Genomic DNA, 17,673 nt, shown 5'->3' on the forward strand with positions numbered 1-17,673 from the left:
AGAAGAGGCTGAATGGTTTATATACTGGGAGGTGTACCTGAACTTTGAACGGCCAGTGTGGCTGGGGCACTGTCAGTAACCTAGTGGTAAATCACCCTAAGTCTCTACGGGTCTGTCCATCGCTTTGCATCAGTGTTATAGGTTTATGTTAACCCACAGTTCAGTATCACTCACAAAGTGATGGCATCTAGGGCCATATGTAGAGAATTTAGGGACTGCGAGTTCTTAATTGCGGTTCTTTGCGAGTCACGATTAGGAAATCGCAAGACAGTAATAGCAATTTGTAAAGGGGTCGCATTAGACCTTCCTCATGAACATTAATGATTGGGAACCATTCAGATTTTCAGCCATTACAGGGATGGTGGCCTGCTTGGGTCAGCAGATCATCATGTCTATGATTGTTTCTTAATAAAGCAATCTTTTTTTTTATGTAGCTTGTTTTTCTTAATGGAAAATGGGATGCATTAAAAAAAATATATATATAAATATTGTGACCAAGGCCTCGGGTAGGCCGAAACGTTATGCTGTCTGTTGCAGAATAAATAACTCACAGAAAAATTGGGTCTTCTGTTTCTTGGTTGCTGCTCGGACTGAAAACGAAACTCCACCAAATAAATGTCCAGCTTAGCCTGACGCGGTTCGTGATGGGCGAAGTCTTGGCGAATACTTACCTGTGTTGCGGCTTTTTCTACAGCAGGCAAAACTGTGTGTTTGTATTGAGAGCGGCCCCGCCTGAGCCGCGGAAAAAGCCCGGATGCTGCGAAGCATTTCCTGATCGACGCCTAACGACGCCGGTTTTTTGGATCACAGGTGCCACAATATTGGAGGAACAAGAGTGTAAGCGAGGGCCAGAGACGGACATCACAGCCCACGAGGATAATACTTGTACCGATATTGAAGTCTGCACACGTTAGCTCACTGGAGTAAGAGATGGTACTGCAACATCCAGCATGCCACAGCAGTGGCCGCACCCACATGGGCGGTGTTGAGAACATTTAAAGAGTACCGAAATTAACGTGCAAAGACACTCATGCTCAAGCCTCTGATGAAGTGACCCATCACGAAACGCGTCAGGCTAAGCTGGACATTTATTTGGTGGAGTTTCGTTTTCAGTCCGAGCAGCAACCTCCTATTAAAGTTTTGGCGAATACTTACCTGTGTTGCGGCTTTTTCTACAGCAGGCAAAACTGTGTGTTTGTATTGAGAGCGGCCCCGCCTGAGCCGCGGAAAAAGCCCGGATGCTGCGAAGCATTTCCTGATCGACGCCTAACTACGCCGGTTTTTTGGATCACAGGTGCCACAATATTGGAGGAACAAGAGTGTAAGCGAGGGCCAGAGACGGACATCACAGCCCACGAGGGTAATACTTGTACCGATATTGAAGTCTGCACACGTTAGCTCACTGGAGTAAGAGATGGTACTGCAACATCCAGCATGCCACAGCAGTGGCCGCACCCACATGGGCGGTGTTGAGAACATTTAAAGAGTACCGAAATTAACGTGCAAAGACACTCATGCTCAAGCCTCTGATGAAGTGACCCATCACAAAACGTGTCAGGCTAAGCTGGACATTTATTTGGTGGAGTTTCGTTTTCAGTACGAGCAGCAACCTCCTATTAAAGTCTTGGCGAATACTTACCTGTGTTGCGGCTTTTTCTACAGCAGGCAAAACTGTGTGTATATATATATATATATATATATATATATATATATATATATATATATATATATATATAACCTACTGGCGATAGCCAGTAGGTATATATAGTTAGGATTGTTTTCCATAGGGAAATCGCAACATTCTATTGGGAATAACTTTGGCGCCGGTTGAGGAATCTTCCTGAAATGTTCCTTAACTTTGCCTCGCGGCGCTCCGCTACTTCCCTGAAAGTTTTGGGGGGATTCGTCAAGCGGGGACCGAGATAAAAGGGGGGTCCCAAAACGTGTTTTCCCCATGTTAATTTCCATAGGGCGGTTGGACTCACTTTTAGCCCGAACGGCGGAATGGTTTTCCACCAAACTTGGCAAAATTGTAGGGACTGGTAGCCCGATGTGCCTTTGCTATGTCTCAAGATATGTGCTCCAGTGGTTTTTACGAAAATTAACTTTGAAAAAATATATATTGGGCTACATTGGGCTATATATATGTTAGAGCCCAAATGTAGCCCAATGTAGCCCAAAGATGGCCACCAGAGACAAAAAAAACAAATGTAGCCCAAATATCAGCCAGATGTAGCCCAACTATAGCCCAATGACAGAATGTCCCAGAGTGTTCTAAAGAACAACTAGAGCGCTAACAGTCTTACTTATGACAAAAGTATGGCACACCTGAAGTCATCTTGATTGGAATAAAGTGTTAACACTTAAAAAATTTAATTTACAAAGGAACAAAATGAGGGGGTTCATTTTGCCATAGAAATTATGATTAGTGCTGAAGAAAGAAAAATTAGGGCACATTTTGAGTGACTTCTCAAATCCTCTTATATTTCATTAAAAAAATTCTGATATGCAGTCTCCCAAGATGGCCACCAGAGACAAAAGAGCCCAAATGTAGCCCACATATCAGCCAGATGTATCCCAACTATAGCCCAATGACAGAATGTCCCAGAGTGTTCTAAAGAACAACTAGAACGCTAACAGTCTTACTTATGACAAAAGTATGGCACACCTGAAGTCATCTTGATTGGAATAAAGTGGTAACACTTAATACATTTAATTTGAAAAGGAACAAAATGAGGGGTTTCATTTTGCCATAGAAATTTTATATATATATATTCACTGAAAAAAACATAGGTTACAAACCTGTTATAGTTAGGAATTAGCATTTAAAAAACCTTTGAAATTCACTGAAAAAACCATAGGTTTCACACCAGTTATAGTTAGCTGGAAATTTTACTCGCATAAAACCATTGAAATTCCCACGTTATAATTAGTTGGACTCACTATAACTTGCACGTCTGCAATGCACTGCTGATGACGTCACATATTACATCACTCATGCATATATTTAAATATTTAAACATTACTCGCTAATATATGTATTCACTAAGATACACTTAATAAGCCAGTTAACCAATCAATTTTTTTTTTTTAAACACTGAAAAAACCATAGGTTTCAGGCCTTATATAGTTAGGAATTAGCATTTAAAAAACCTTTGAAATTCACTGAAAAAACCATAGGTTTCAGGCCTTATATGGTTAGGAATTAGCATTTAAAAAAACTTTGAAATTCACTGAAAAAACCATAGGTTTCAGGCCTTATATAGTCAGGAATCAGCATTTAAAAAACCTTTGAAATTCACTGAAAAAACCATAGGTTTCAGGCCTTATATAGTTAGGAATCAGCATTTAAAAAAACCTTTGAAATTCACTGAAAAAACCATAGGTTTCAGGAGTTATATAGTTAGGAATTAGTTTTTAAAAAACCTTTGAAATTCACTCAAAAAACTATAAGTTTTAGTGGTGTTATAGTTAGCTGGACATTTTACTCATACAAAACCAATGAAATTGCTCCTATATAGTTAGTTGTACTAACTATATTTCGCGCACCCGCAATCCACTGCTGATGATGTCACATATTAGATCATTCATGACATGGTCAGTGACATCACTGATGACATCTCAAATGACATCACTGATGACATCACTGATGACATCATCCACATGACAATCACATACACCTTTTCATACACTATTACAATTTTTCATCACTGTTTGTAAAATACAGAGTATCATATTTAAATCCATTGTCACAGCAATACAAGTATCTAAAAATCCACTCAGTGATTCATAGATGTATACACACATCTAATCACTTACCTATGGATTCACTCATACATGCTGTCAATGAACAATAGAACACTATCAAAAATACTTATATACATCTATATCGACATTAAACAACAGCACGCATCCTATTCACATATGAAGTCATCCTACTCACTTATGCAAACAATGGATCATACTTACATATTTACTTAGCAAAACACTTATACAAACACCACTTCTTCTATTCATTTAGATAGTAAGTCATACTTAGTGAATTATAAAATCATTATTACAAGTATACAGTTATCCATACAGTCACTCACACAATCATTGTGTCTTACGTATACTTATTTATATACAACAACTGACACATACACTGCCTTTTATTTTTCTAGTTTGTTGGACCTGTACCTTTGAGAAATATATTTGCTCATCACCACACCCATAAAGAGATTCCCTCACCCAAACTGTTTGAACATGTAGTTTTAACTTCATATATCTACTGAATCAACTATTCACACATCTTTGGACAGTCACACACCCCCCACCGAACCAAACACACTTTCACACTCCCATACAAATACTCAGTTAACTAATCAATAACTGGTCAGAGGAGCTACGCCAGCAACCAAGATGGACGCGTAAGCTCTCGGCTCCGCCGACCTCCGCCAGCAGCTCGTATATCCTGCTATCAATCCTGAATTCGCACCAGACTCCCGTGCTCATGAAGTATTTCTGCTTCTAAAGGTGTAATCCCGAGAATTTTATCTTATCGGATGCCGAAGATACGTCGTGTTCCCATTCTCGGCCTACCATCGTGTGGAAGCCGGGGCCTCGATTACTAGCCTATCCGGGTTGGAGTTGATCAACATCGGCCACCGGACCCGGACTGAGTCCGGTCCCCCGAAGTGTACCGTAAACTGTTTGTTTTGGATGGTGACACTGTGAACGGTCTACACTGAGGAGACAGCAGCGTACCGCACCGGTTGCCGTGTTCGGGGGTCCGACGCCCGGAGACCCTGTTACCTTCCCGGGGTGGACGGGCCGGGGCCCTCGTTACCGGCGAAGGTGTCGATCTTGCACGACGGTGAGCGCCCACTGTTGTCATCGGATTCGCGTCTTCGTGAGAGGAGATGGGGCGGACGGAAGGCACGCCATCGCTGCAGGCCGTCATGGCCGCCATTGAGGCGCTCCATTCACAATCCACCGCTGTATTCCGGACACTGATCGTGCAAGTGGACGGTATCTTGGGACCGGTTCACGACTCTCCGTTAAGATCTCATCTATCTGTGGTACCAGCGATGCTATGTACGCCTGAGATCGAGGTCCCCGAGCGAAATCCGGATTTAATGTGCATTGTCGGCTCCCACTTCACAGCCAGCGAGCCCGTGATTATCGCTAGCGTTCCCTGCTCGATCCTGCTGCCGCCTCATACAGATATGGACAGTCTTCAGCGCTGTAACAAGTTCCTCAGTGACTGTTGGAGAGACTCGATATTTCTGGACACTTTCCCTCGCTCGTTTTGTGGATATCGTGAACTTTTATCCGGTTGTCGATTCTGTAACACTGACGTGAACTTTAACAAACGTTCTGCTTTTTCCTTTGAGATGGTGGTTCGAGTGAAAAAGACTCTCACGAAATACCGTACTGGCCAGGGTTGAACTTGAGGGCTTGGGTTTGATAAAATAGCTTGATTCAATGCCGGGATTGTCACCTATAACGTGATGGGAGTTGGGTGGTGCTTTGCTAAACTCCCCCGATTGGTTTGTATATTTCGCTATATGTTGATTTGACTATATCTCGGGGTGGTCGCTTCTGGCGGGGGTACGGGAGACCGGGGGTGTATTTGCTTTTTACGACATTTCCTCCTCCATCTTTTCCCTTCCTTGGGGTTAGTTTAGTGGGTTACAGGCACGCTGCTAGTGGGGTTAGGTCGTAGCCATCTGCAGGGGTGCAGGGTGGGGGGTTGAGGGTTGGTTTTTTTTTCCTTTATTTTGTTCTATGACCTTTCTTTTTCCCTTTTCCCTTCTTCGCAAGAGATGTGGCATATTCTCCTGATTCCTTTATTCCTCATATCCGGGTGTCGAGTGTTCGATCTTCATATCCTGTATTCTGGGTGGGCGGGATCCGATGATGTTTGCTCGAGGCTATCTGTACCGTATTGTTATACCTCAGCTCTAAGCTGGCATTGATGTCTTTCAGATGCCTATAATTGTTGTGTCTTTTCTTAATTGATTTGCCCGTTCACCATTACGATATGCTCCGCCAAATGATGCCCGATATGTACATTTCTACTCTTGTGTTATAATTAATAAAAATATATATTTAAAAAAAACTAATCAATAACTAATATAGACTTTCACATAGCTAGTAACCAACTGTAGAATCAGTTTACACAACAACTGACAAAGTGATACAGATATTCACACAGTTTAGTCACTATCCACTATATTTAGTGAGACATTATAAATTGGTCAAGTAAACAGTCAATTACACTGCTACTAAATCCTCCATCCAAATATTTATTTATATATATCCACTCATTCTTCAATGTAAATTGCTATATATATATAATGCATATTTAAATAACGAAGCAAACCACATTCACTGGATGATGTCATCAGTGATGTCATCAGTGATGTCATTTGAGATGTCATCAGTGATGTCACTGACCATGTCATGAATGATCTAATATGTGACATCATCAGCAGTGGATTGCGGGTGCGCGAAATATAGTTAGTACAACTAACTATATAGGAGCAATTTCATTGGTTTTGTATGAGTAAAATGTCCAGATAACTATAACACCACTAAAACTTATAGTTGTTTGAGTGAATTTCAAAGGTTTTTTAAAAACTAATTCCTAACTATATAACTCCTGAAACCTATGGTTTTTTCAGTGAATATATATATATATATATATATATATATATATAGATATATATATACCTTTAACTTTCTTTTTTTAAGAGTAGGATGGACCACTGACTGCTCTTAAAAAATATTTGTATCAACATTCACAAAGGGGAAGGAGTCCCATGGGGGCCACAACCCATTTGGGAATGGTAACTGCCACACTTGAGGTGTCAGTAAAAAATTAATGTTTTGCAACTGTAATTTGATCGAAAAACATTCCTAAATACCACTGCGAATCAATATTAAGAAGGAATGCCCTAAACATGCCCCTTCCAAATACCGATTCATAATCCCAAATTGCAATTTGGTAACAGGTTACCGAACAGCAATTTGGCTTTTGTACAAAATAAAAACGTTTCCTGGGAATCAGGCCGTTTATGACTTCAAAAAAGGATTTGTACGCATGGCCCTAGGTTGCAAGAAACAGGTGCATGCCGAACAAGGCAGGCACACAATGAGCAAACCACGTAGCTGCGGTTCTGGAGGGACACCGTGCCAGGACCAACATCATGACCTTAGGGCTCCAAAGTGTACCTCTTGAGTCATCAAGGAGCAGAAGTTGACCTGTAGACAGGGCCACTGGAATTATGTGATTTTGCCGCTGCTGAATTTTCTGTATAATTGTGGATTTGCCACCGTTGGCCCCACAAGCCATCAATTGCTGTTTAATGTGCAGATTTTAACAAAAAAAAAATTCTAGCTCAAACGGGTCAAAAGCTACTAAAAAACAGTATACCTTGTGTTGCCTCGCAGTAGAAGACCTTTAGCAAAAGTTGACTGGTCCCCTTTTTGCTTCTTATTCTGTATTTGGGCGTTAAACTGAAACCTTTGATCAGACAGTGTTAGCTTGTGTAGAAATGACAAAATAGGTAAGTAATACTATTACAAAATGTGCTGCATGACGCTGCATAATTTGCCTTTTCATGCCACATAATTTAGTTACTACTGTTGTATAATGTGTTCCTCCCCTGCCACATAATCCTTCTGCCCAGTACAACAATGTTTGTTGGCGCCCCCCAATGACTACCCTCACCTCGGATCCCCTCACTACCACCCTTTAACAGTGCCTCTCAAGTCTCCACAACCATTCTCTCTTAGATGTATTTAATTAATTATAAAGCTCCACTCATACCAGTGTAGAGTGTAAGAGCACTTTACATCATATACACACTACACAGAGACAATAAATCATACGTTTATAAATCAGCGTATAGGAAATTTTACATAAGACAGGGGACTACAAGGTGTAGGAGTCCCAAATCATCCATACTGTTATGCAGTATAGTTTAACAGTGCTTGGTATGAGGAAGCACAAACTCAGAATTTAAAACGTAACACCATGGTTGGTGAGTCTCTTTAATAATAAGAATCGATTTTTTCCCACATGAACCCTTTTTACAACATTAATATATGCTCTAATCTATACTTTGCAGTGTGCAAGCAGTTCTTTGATGATAGTTAATAATTCGCTTTCTATATTAGGATGTTAACTTATAAACTGCAAGTAGCAAAAGGATGTATCTTACAAAAGCAGTAACCCACTGACCTATTTACATTATATGCTCTTTGTGATCTGCAAGATACACTTTCTTTGCAGCAGGCATAATAATCATCTGTGCTATTTTATGAACAGTCAAAACCTCAACTAGACAAAACTCCGATCTCTGTCCAGGAAGAACATTGATCACCGGAGTTATCTGGACATTTTTACTGTTGCCTGGAAATTGCTGGCCGCATGGCACGCAGCAGCAGGGGCTTTTCAGAACAAAGTAAACTTGCTTACATGGTGCTCCATGAAGTCAGCACCCAGTGCAGTGACACCGGTCGCACCACCTTAGAGCCGCCCTGCTCTCAAGGAAGAATCAGATTCCTCGGAATGCTGGACTTGGGCCTTTCAGACTTGGCAATGTAGTCCTTGGTGAGCACACCTAAGTCCCAAGGGGCAGAACTCAAACTTTCATGCTTCATGACTTCAGCCCTCAAGGGACTACATTCAAGGGCATGCCTCTACCAAACGATAAGCCCTCCTTGGGCAGAACTAGTAGCTGCAAAGCTGCAAACAGAGAACAGTGGCCCTCAGGATAGAGAACTGGGTCCATCGAAATGCCAAAGGTGGCCTTCATTTGCATAGCTGAGTACACTGGAGCAGTACTTTGAGCTCTCCAAATGAAGAACAATGGCTCCTTAGGGACAGTGGCTCTGGGTCACTGGGAATCCATGATTCTAGTCTTCTGCATTCATGTAAGTATCTAGTCCAACGAATGAATTCTGGAAGTTGCAGTCCTGGTTCGCTCAGTTGTGACTCCAACACCTTCCATCCCATCCTCACCTCTTTACAAGATCCACCTGCTAGGGTCACAGGACCCTTAGATAACCCCCGGGATTGTATGCAGTGAACATAAAGATTGAGTATAAGAGCATCCTTCGCAATATGGTAGGTCGCTCTTCCTTTCAAGGCAACAAGCAGGTCACATTCCTGTATGAGGGCTGGGCTTGGGTAATCGATAACGTTTGGGGGAAATCTACACTGTTTGAGTAATTGATTTTTATAGCACTTTCAGGAGGAAGGAGAAGCGCAATGCCCCTCTCTGCCATTGTAGGCATCTAATCCAGTTTTTAGGTCGAAGCCTACTACACAGTTCAGCTGTCTGGTTTGCTTAAGACATCTTGGGGGAAATGTGTAAAGCTTCCCTGGGAATGCATTCCACCAGTTGCTTACCATTGGCTTTATGGTTTTTAGCTCACATTTTCTGCTTTTTCTAAGTGCTGGCTTTGTGTTTTAGACTGTCATGGGTGACATCCCTTCAAAGGAGCAAGGCCTTTGTACACTAACTCTCCTTGTATTCTTCCACGAGTGCTCCTTTCTGTAATCAGGCCTGTAAATCTTGTTCTCATTTTGTCACATTTGCTGTGCATTCAAAGACAGCAGTCAAATGTTGGGATGTCGTCCGAGGGAGCATGGTGTTTACTTTTCTTTCTCAGACTTCGCAGTGCGAGAATTTATTTGACAACCTTGCTAGATACTGGGGGTAGGAAAGTTTTTTTTCTAGCACACATCATTTAAATAAACTGTGCAAGTATTTCAGAATATATCATAAGTATAATAAACACACTAATGAAGCACATTTTTCTTAGTTCTGAAGTGTCTTGGAAACTAATACTTTAATATGATCAAAACAAATCAATATACTAGGTGACACCATTTCCACACATTACCGTTGGTGCCCTGGATAGTTTATTAGTAAAATAGTATGTATGTGGACATGTAATGGTCATTTCAACTGAAGATGTGTTGTCTGAAATGGGCGTGTACTAACACACCATGCATACTCCAGTCTATGCAACTCACCGCCACTGCACTCTACTCTGCAGCACTCTACTTTACACCACTCCACGCCACTGCACTCTACCCACTCTGCATCACAGCACTCTACGCCGCTTCACTCTATGTCTCTCTACTCTAATCTATGCCAATGAGCTGTACTCTACACCACTACACTCCTCGCCACTGCAGTCTACACCACTCCAGTCTAAGCCACTCCAATCTACTCTGCACAGCTCCACTCTACGCCACTCTGCAACACTATTTTGTACGGCACTCTACTTTGCAACAGTGCACTTTCCACCACTGAACTCTACGCCACTCTACTCTACACCACTGCACTATATGCCAGTGCACCCTACGCCACTGAACTCTGCATCACTCCACTCTATACCGCTGCACTCTACACCATTCCACTCTATGCCACTGCACTCTCTGCCACTCTACTCTACACCACTGCACTCTATGTACCTGCACACTATGTCAGTCTTCTCTGCACCACTGTACTGTACACCACTTCACTCTACTATGCACCACACTAATCTATGCCACTGCATTCTACAATGCTGCACTGTACACTGCTGAATTATATACTGCTGCATTCTACACCACTGTACTACATCACTATACTCTGCAACACTCTATGCCAATACACTCTACACCAGTCCACTCTACTCTACACCACTCCACGCCTGTGTACTTTATGCCACTGTACTCTACTTTGCCCCACTGTACTCAATGTCACTGTACTCTGCCACTTTACCCAACACCACTCTATGCAACTGCACTCCACACAACTCGATGCCACTGCACTCAACACCACTGCATTGTACAACACTCTATTCTGCAACACTGCACCCTATGCCAATACACTCTATTCCAATTAACTTTACACTGTAACACTCAACTATACGCCCCTGCACTCTATGCCAATCCACTGTATAACACTCTAGGCTACTCTGCACCACTGCACTCTACACCACTTTACTCTATGCCATTTCATTTTACACCACTCTACCGCACACTGCTCCACTCTACGCCACTTCACTCTACTCTGAAACAACCTACTCTATGCCACTGCATTTTATGCCACTCTACTCCACTCTGAGCCACTCCACTCTATGCCACCCTGCTTTAAACCACTACACACTGTACTCTATCCCACTGCACTCTAAACAACTGCACTCTATATCACTGTGCTCTATGCCACTGCACTCTATTCTACACCACTGGACTCTGTCGCTCTACACTAATGCACTCTACAACACTGTACTCTGACACTGTACTCTGCAACACTGCAGTCTCCAACACAGAACTCTATGCCACTCTACTCTGCACTACTGCATTTTATGCCAATTCGCTCTACACTATTCTACTGTGCATCACTCCACTCTACACCACTGCACTCTTTGTCATTCCACTCTAAACGACTCTGCCACTGCACTCTCTGTCACTCTACTCTATGCCACTCTACTCTGTCACTGCACTTTACGCCACTGCATGCCATGCCACACTACACTCTGCACTCTACTATGCACTACTCTAATCTATGTCACTGCGTTTTACAATGCTGCATGGTACGCCGCTGAATTGTATGCCGCTACACTCTACACCAGTCCGCTCTACTCTACACCAGTCCTCGCCACCGCATTCCACTCTACACCACTGCACTCTGCGTCACACTCTCCTCTCCACCTCTGTACTAAACGCCACTACACTCTATGCCACTTTACTCAACAGCTCTGTGCTCTATGCCACTGCACTCTGAGCCACTCTACACCACTGTATTGTACGACACTCTATTCTGCAACACTTCACTCTGAACCATTGTTCTCTGCACTGCTGCATTTTATACCATTGCACTCTTTGCCACTCTACTCTGCACCACTTTATACCATTGCACTCTGCGGTACTCCACTCTGTGCCACGGCACTCTGCGGCATTCCACTCTATGCCACTGCCCTCTGTGGCACTATATTCTACTCTGCACCACTTCACGCCACTCGGAATATGTATTCAGCAGTGGGATTCACACTTCGGCTGCTCTCAGATGGGACAGCGGCAGCAGCAGTGGCATTCCACAAGTTGCTCTTAGGGTTTACTAGTGACTGGCTGCTCTCTCGTCGGACCTGCAGCAGACAACCCCGAACTGCTCAAGTATCTGTCGGTGGCAGACTGCAGTCCTTCGAAACACAGGCTGCACTCAGCTCTGTAGAACCGCTCTCGAATTACACAGGTAGCAGCAGTCACAGCTGTAATTCTGCTCTCAGTCACTCCGCCGAAGCTGCAGTCTCACTGACCCTGCGCCCCCCTCAGGCTGCTCTGAGGTCGCACCTGTGGGTTCTGAAGCTGCTCTCAGGTTGGCCCCGTGTCCCTTAATTGTTCTTTTCTTCCGCCAGCCACGAGGCAGTCAGTGAGTGACGCTCATGAAAGCCATTTACCTTCCGCCTCTGTGTTTGCTTGAGGCGGGGCTCTGGGGCTCTTGGCCAATCAGGCGCCGCCGCCTGATGCCCCGGCGGGCGTGGACGCGCGCATTGTCTCAGGTGTGAGGCGGAGTTCTGAGGAGCCCGGGTTACCTGGCAGCAGCCGGAGCGGGGTCTGTTTACGGCACTCCGGCAGGAAAGGGAAAGAAACTAAAGGAAAGGGGGAGAAAATGAAAACAACCGAACTTGACTGGGGTCGGGCCCCCACCTTCCTCAGGGGGGCAGCTACATGAGCGCCGCGTGCTGCACAGGTATGTAAGCATGCCTACTCTGTACTGGCGCTGTTTAGTGACCATGGGGGAGGGTGGTGGTGTGGGTGCGAGCAGGGAACTCTGTAAAGGGGACACTCCCAAAATGAGGGTGTGGCTCTACACGAGCATAGTATGCAGGTGCACGCACAGGTATGCCACAATGGACGCAATTTAAGGGTCGGCAGGGGTCTCAGCTGCGACCCCTGGGTTGCCCCCTGCACCCCCTGGCCCTGTATTTGATACCCCGGTATCAGAGGTAGCAAACTCAGTGTCAGGGACACACGGGCAGCTCGTCCTAATGGACATTGGTTGGGGCTCCAATCTCCTTGTTTTTCGTCATTTTTTTTAATTACACTGATAGTGAATAATATATACTATAAGTGTAATAAAAACTAGAGTACAGTTAGCTGGAATATGACACTCCTAGGCTGCAGAGGTAAGTAAAACATGCTTTTAAATGTATGTTGCGTGAATGCAAGAGTGTGTTTATGTGTGTGAGAGAGAGTGGGTATGTGTGATTCTGAAGTATATGTGTAAGCATGAGTGTGTGAGAGAACTAAAAGGTCACATGGCGTGTGATGTCACTTCCGCTACTCCTGGCCTTTTGGTGATATGCCGTTCATGTATGCCCCTGTAGAGGAAGGAGCCCTGGCTCGTCACATGCAAGAAGGAATAGGTTTTACAAACTGAACGCATGGCCCTGCAGGGGGGATAGGGTGGGAGGGTGACTCTGCACACGATGGTCATGACACTGCATACGGTGGCCTTCGTTCTGCATGGGAGCATGGCTCTACGCCAGGCAAACATGGCTCTACGCTAGGCGGACATGGCTCTGCACATGACGGACATACCTCTACACCAGGTGGACATGGCTCTACACACGGTGGACATGGCTCTGCATATGGTGGACATGGCTCTACACCAGGTGGACATGCTCTACACATGGACACGGCTCTGCACACGGTGTACACGGCTCTACACAAGGTAGACATGGCTGTGCACATGGAGAACATGGCTGTGCACACAGTGGACATGGTTGTGCACACGGTGGAGATGGCTGTGCACACACGGACACGGCTGTGCACACAGTGGACACAGCTCTGCACACGGTGGACACAGCTCTGCACATGGAGCTGGCTCCGCACAAGGAGAAGAGTGTGTCCTGCAAACAGAGGACATGGCTCTGGAAACAATGTACATGACTCTGCATGGAAGAGCATGACCCTCCACCCCGAAGGAATGGGGAATCGGATCTGTAAACAGGACAGTGGACATTTCTCTTAAGAAGTAACATGTGACTGTAAAGGAGGGCCTGGCGTCCACAAAGAGGGTGCAGCTCTATACAAGGAATAGCATGGGTCTGCATAAGAAGGATAAGGCTGTGTTAAGAAGAGGACACATGTCAGAAGGTGAACATGGCTCTGTAGAGGAAGTTAACACAAGCATGCACGGCTCCGTACCAGGAGGGCACGGCTCTACATATGGGGGCTTGGTTTGTGAAAAGCAGACAATGGCTCTAGGATAGGAAGGTATGCCTCTTTATACGGGTGAAGAAATGGCACCGCAAAAAAGTGAGGTTACGTTTTATTCTAGGCCACTGGAATTATGCGGCTGGGTTGAGCAAATTATGCGGCAAGAAAAGGCACATTATGCAGCAGATATTGTGATAGTATGACTTCGGTATTTTGTCATTTTTTAACTGTCTGGAAATTAGTTGTACCTCAATAGTGCCAGTTTAACACCCGAATATAGCAATAAGCTACAGAAAGGTGACCAGTCAACCTTTGCAAAGGGCCATCCACTGCGCGGCAACACGTGTCACTGAGACAGAAGACTTCTCATAGAAAATAATGGACACATGTTATCGTATGAGAGTTCAGCACCATAGATAGCTCTGGAGCCATCCAGGTTTCTGAAAGTCTTTACATTTGAAATCACTGGTGGTGATCTGTTGTCGCTGATGTGAGAGGGCTGATCTATTAGTTAAAGTCTTCCCTGGGGGATACATTTCTGAGCTTTTCCACCAAGTCTAGTTATTTTGTTAAACAAATATGCCTAAATTAAGTCATATTGATGTTGTAAATAAGTCGAGTTACCCATTTCCTACCAGAGGCAGTGAAGGTTTTACAGTTTTCGCTTAGCACTGGAGTGTCCTTGTACATCCTTGTTGGTCCGAGGCTTCGCCATGCGCCTCTGGGATAATGTCTCGGACCGCGTCACGGTCAGAACATCTCTATTGCATCTGTTTGCACAAAACCATGACCACAAATTATGGGGCACTCTACAACTTCCAAACAAAATGTTGTCTTATCTCATGGTAAATAGCCAAAGGCATGTAAAATGGACATTGCAGTCTAAGGTTTAGCATCCACATGTGCAGGGGAAAACTAACTGTTGGATGTCTTCAAAGACGGCAGGGTCCGAGAGTACTCGTAGTGTATCTCGGAAAACCTCATCTGGTACTCAAGCCCAAGACTGATGGAGGGGCCTGGTGATGAAGTATGCATGTATTTATATATGAATATGGTATCTGAATGAGTGCACCCTCACAGCATCCGTTAATCATTCGCTCAATTACTGCAGCACTGCAACCTAAGAGAAAGCGGTATACCCCTGTAGCAAAGACTTAGGCTTCATGGGCAATGTAGCCTGATCCTCATTGGCTCTTTACTAGCAGCCATGAAACTGTGCAGTATTTACATCCCCCAGAAAGGAGTATGGGTGTACGTTCCATTAGCAGCAACCCATAATATAAATTTAGTGGCAGAAAAGGATCTGTACAGCTTGTGATGAGGGCACCCCTCCAGTAGATGTGTTGGGTAGACTACTCTTGATTACTAATGGCAATTGCTTATCAGCACCATGCAGTTAGCACCTTTGCAAGAGAGCACTATTTCCCATGATCCCAATCTTCAGAGCTGTGGACAACTCACAGCATTGTATGCAGCAGAGAGCGAGTAAGGAAGTAGTTAGGGGCAGTGTCAGGTTAAACATGCTTCACTTGCTTTGCTGACAAGTGGCTTGTGATGGGATCTGTGCCTCTAGAGACATGGCCACCTTCACGTTGGTGTCTGTATCTGCCTCTTAAACTTAGGATTCATTCTCAGGCTCAACAAGCAGCTTAAGTTCGGTATTGTTCCTTCTGGACAGCTGTGGAGCTGGGTGCTCTTTAACAGGGCTTTAAGTGGGCCGGGTCTCAAGGGGTCTGAGCACCGGCAGTTTTTTTTAGGGGGGGCTCGAAACGGGTCTCTATTGGGCTCTGTTTTGAGCCCTGGCACAGACGGTCTGTGTTTTTTTCGGACTGTCGGACTGCAGTGACAGCAGTTTGCTGTCACTGCAGTCCTTGCTGTCACTGCAGTCCAGAAAAAAAGTGCCAGGGCGCAAAACAGTCCGATAGAGACCTGTTTCGAGACAGCAGGCACGTCGATGTGCGCTGCCCACACTACTCACTTCTCACTAGTGGAGAAGTTACGGCATGACGTCATGCCAGGTGAGCGTGTTGTGGGGGGAAGGGAAATCCTTTGAAGTGTCATTATCTTTCTGAATTTCCCTTCTCTTTCTAAAACGCAAGAGCAGCAACATTGTAGTAGGGTCACCAGGGCTTTAATTGGAAGCTTTTTCATTATTATATGTAACAAGCCTTAGTTGCAGCTATTTATCTTATGCAACTAATAACCATTGACAAAGCCAATAGGTCTTACTTGTTGTAGGTATGATGTTATTGTATCATATATCTGGATGAAATGACAAACAGAAAAATACAAGTCGGGCGGCACACTATGCTAAACACAGATTTTTAAAGCCACGCCCCTAATTACACTGGCCACGCCCCTTTGAGAGACCCCCCAGTTTTTTCATCCCACTTAAAGCTCTGCTCTTTAACCAACTAGTGATGATGGGTGTGAGGACTTGGCCGTATCATGGAAACGGCAAGTGATGGGCCAATGGAGGCTGCACCATAGCCTGAATTGTGCAAGTCAAGTAAGCCTCTAACTAAAGAGAGAGGACAATAAATCCCACCAGAGTCTCTTTCTGGTATTGCATTGTGCATTGCCTGCACCGAGTGCATCTAACTTTTATTATTTGTTATAGCTCAGTAACTTTGTACTGGGTAGTATGTTTGCCCATAGGCTACCTATAAAATGAAGTGGCTAGTCAAAGAAATGCCCATAAGCAGCTGAAGCAAGGAAATGTAGATACAACAGCCATGCCTCTACCCTGGATTGGAGGAAGGCGAGTTATTTATTTATTGAGTTGTGGTTCAGGAACAGTCCATAGCGGTCATGTGAAATTTGGTAGTGGAACACAATTAGGCAGATGCGTGGTATACTGCAACGTAAGTTAAGGGTGATAGGAAAGATGTGGGCATGAAGACGTGTCTGAGTGGAACGGAGATGAAGTACTGGACCAGGTGTTAAGAATGAATTATGATTCATGACACTGTTCCCACAAGATACGGGGTAGGATAAAAGTCACATGGGTAATAGAATCTATACATTCTTCCCGGAAGTGTAAAGTGAGTGATCAAGGCATGACGGGGCAGAGAATGTCCTTGGTGGTAATTTTACGTGGCTTGAGAGGCTCAGAGGAAGGTGAAGAATGTTTTAATCTAAACTGGAAGATTAAGTGATTAGTGATGGGATGGGTGATTTGAGGCATGTCCAGAGACGCTTAGGGAGATAATGTCCTGACATACAAATATGTGTGCGTAGATAGTGGTATCATCTTCCTTCTACTATCGCCTTGTACATATGGAGGGCAAATAGATGGCGAAGACCCAGTGCGTAACTTGGAAATAATGTAAGTTCAAGGCCCCAAAGTTAGTAGCCTACCACTGGTGCTATCCAGTGTCAAGTTACCAATAGGAAGGATGGCTCTTTTTTTTTATTCCACCTCATGACTCTTTCTTCCACTAGGATGGTGGACGAGTGAG

At 44.3% G+C, this 17,673-nt stretch overlaps 1 protein-coding gene across 4 annotated transcripts in view; it reads left to right on the forward strand.

Moving 5' to 3' along the window:
• The window catches only part of ARHGEF2 (Rho/Rac guanine nucleotide exchange factor 2), an 876,584-nt gene that overhangs the window by 203,222 nt on the left and 655,689 nt on the right, over positions 1-17,673 (forward strand). For 2 of the 4 annotated variants that reach the window (XM_078668334.1, XM_078668337.1), the window contains exon 1: positions 12,524-12,740. The exons of the other annotated variants lie outside the window; for them this stretch is intronic. The gene's annotated coding sequence lies outside the window, so the exon portion shown is untranslated. Of the gene's footprint in view, positions 1-12,523; positions 12,741-17,673 lie in introns of those variants that run through there. 4 annotated transcript variants of the gene reach the window in all.

Source organism: Lissotriton helveticus, chromosome 12, assembly GCF_964261635.1.
Source record: "Lissotriton helveticus chromosome 12, aLisHel1.1, whole genome shotgun sequence".
Lineage (NCBI taxonomy): Eukaryota > Metazoa > Chordata > Amphibia > Caudata > Salamandridae > Lissotriton > Lissotriton helveticus.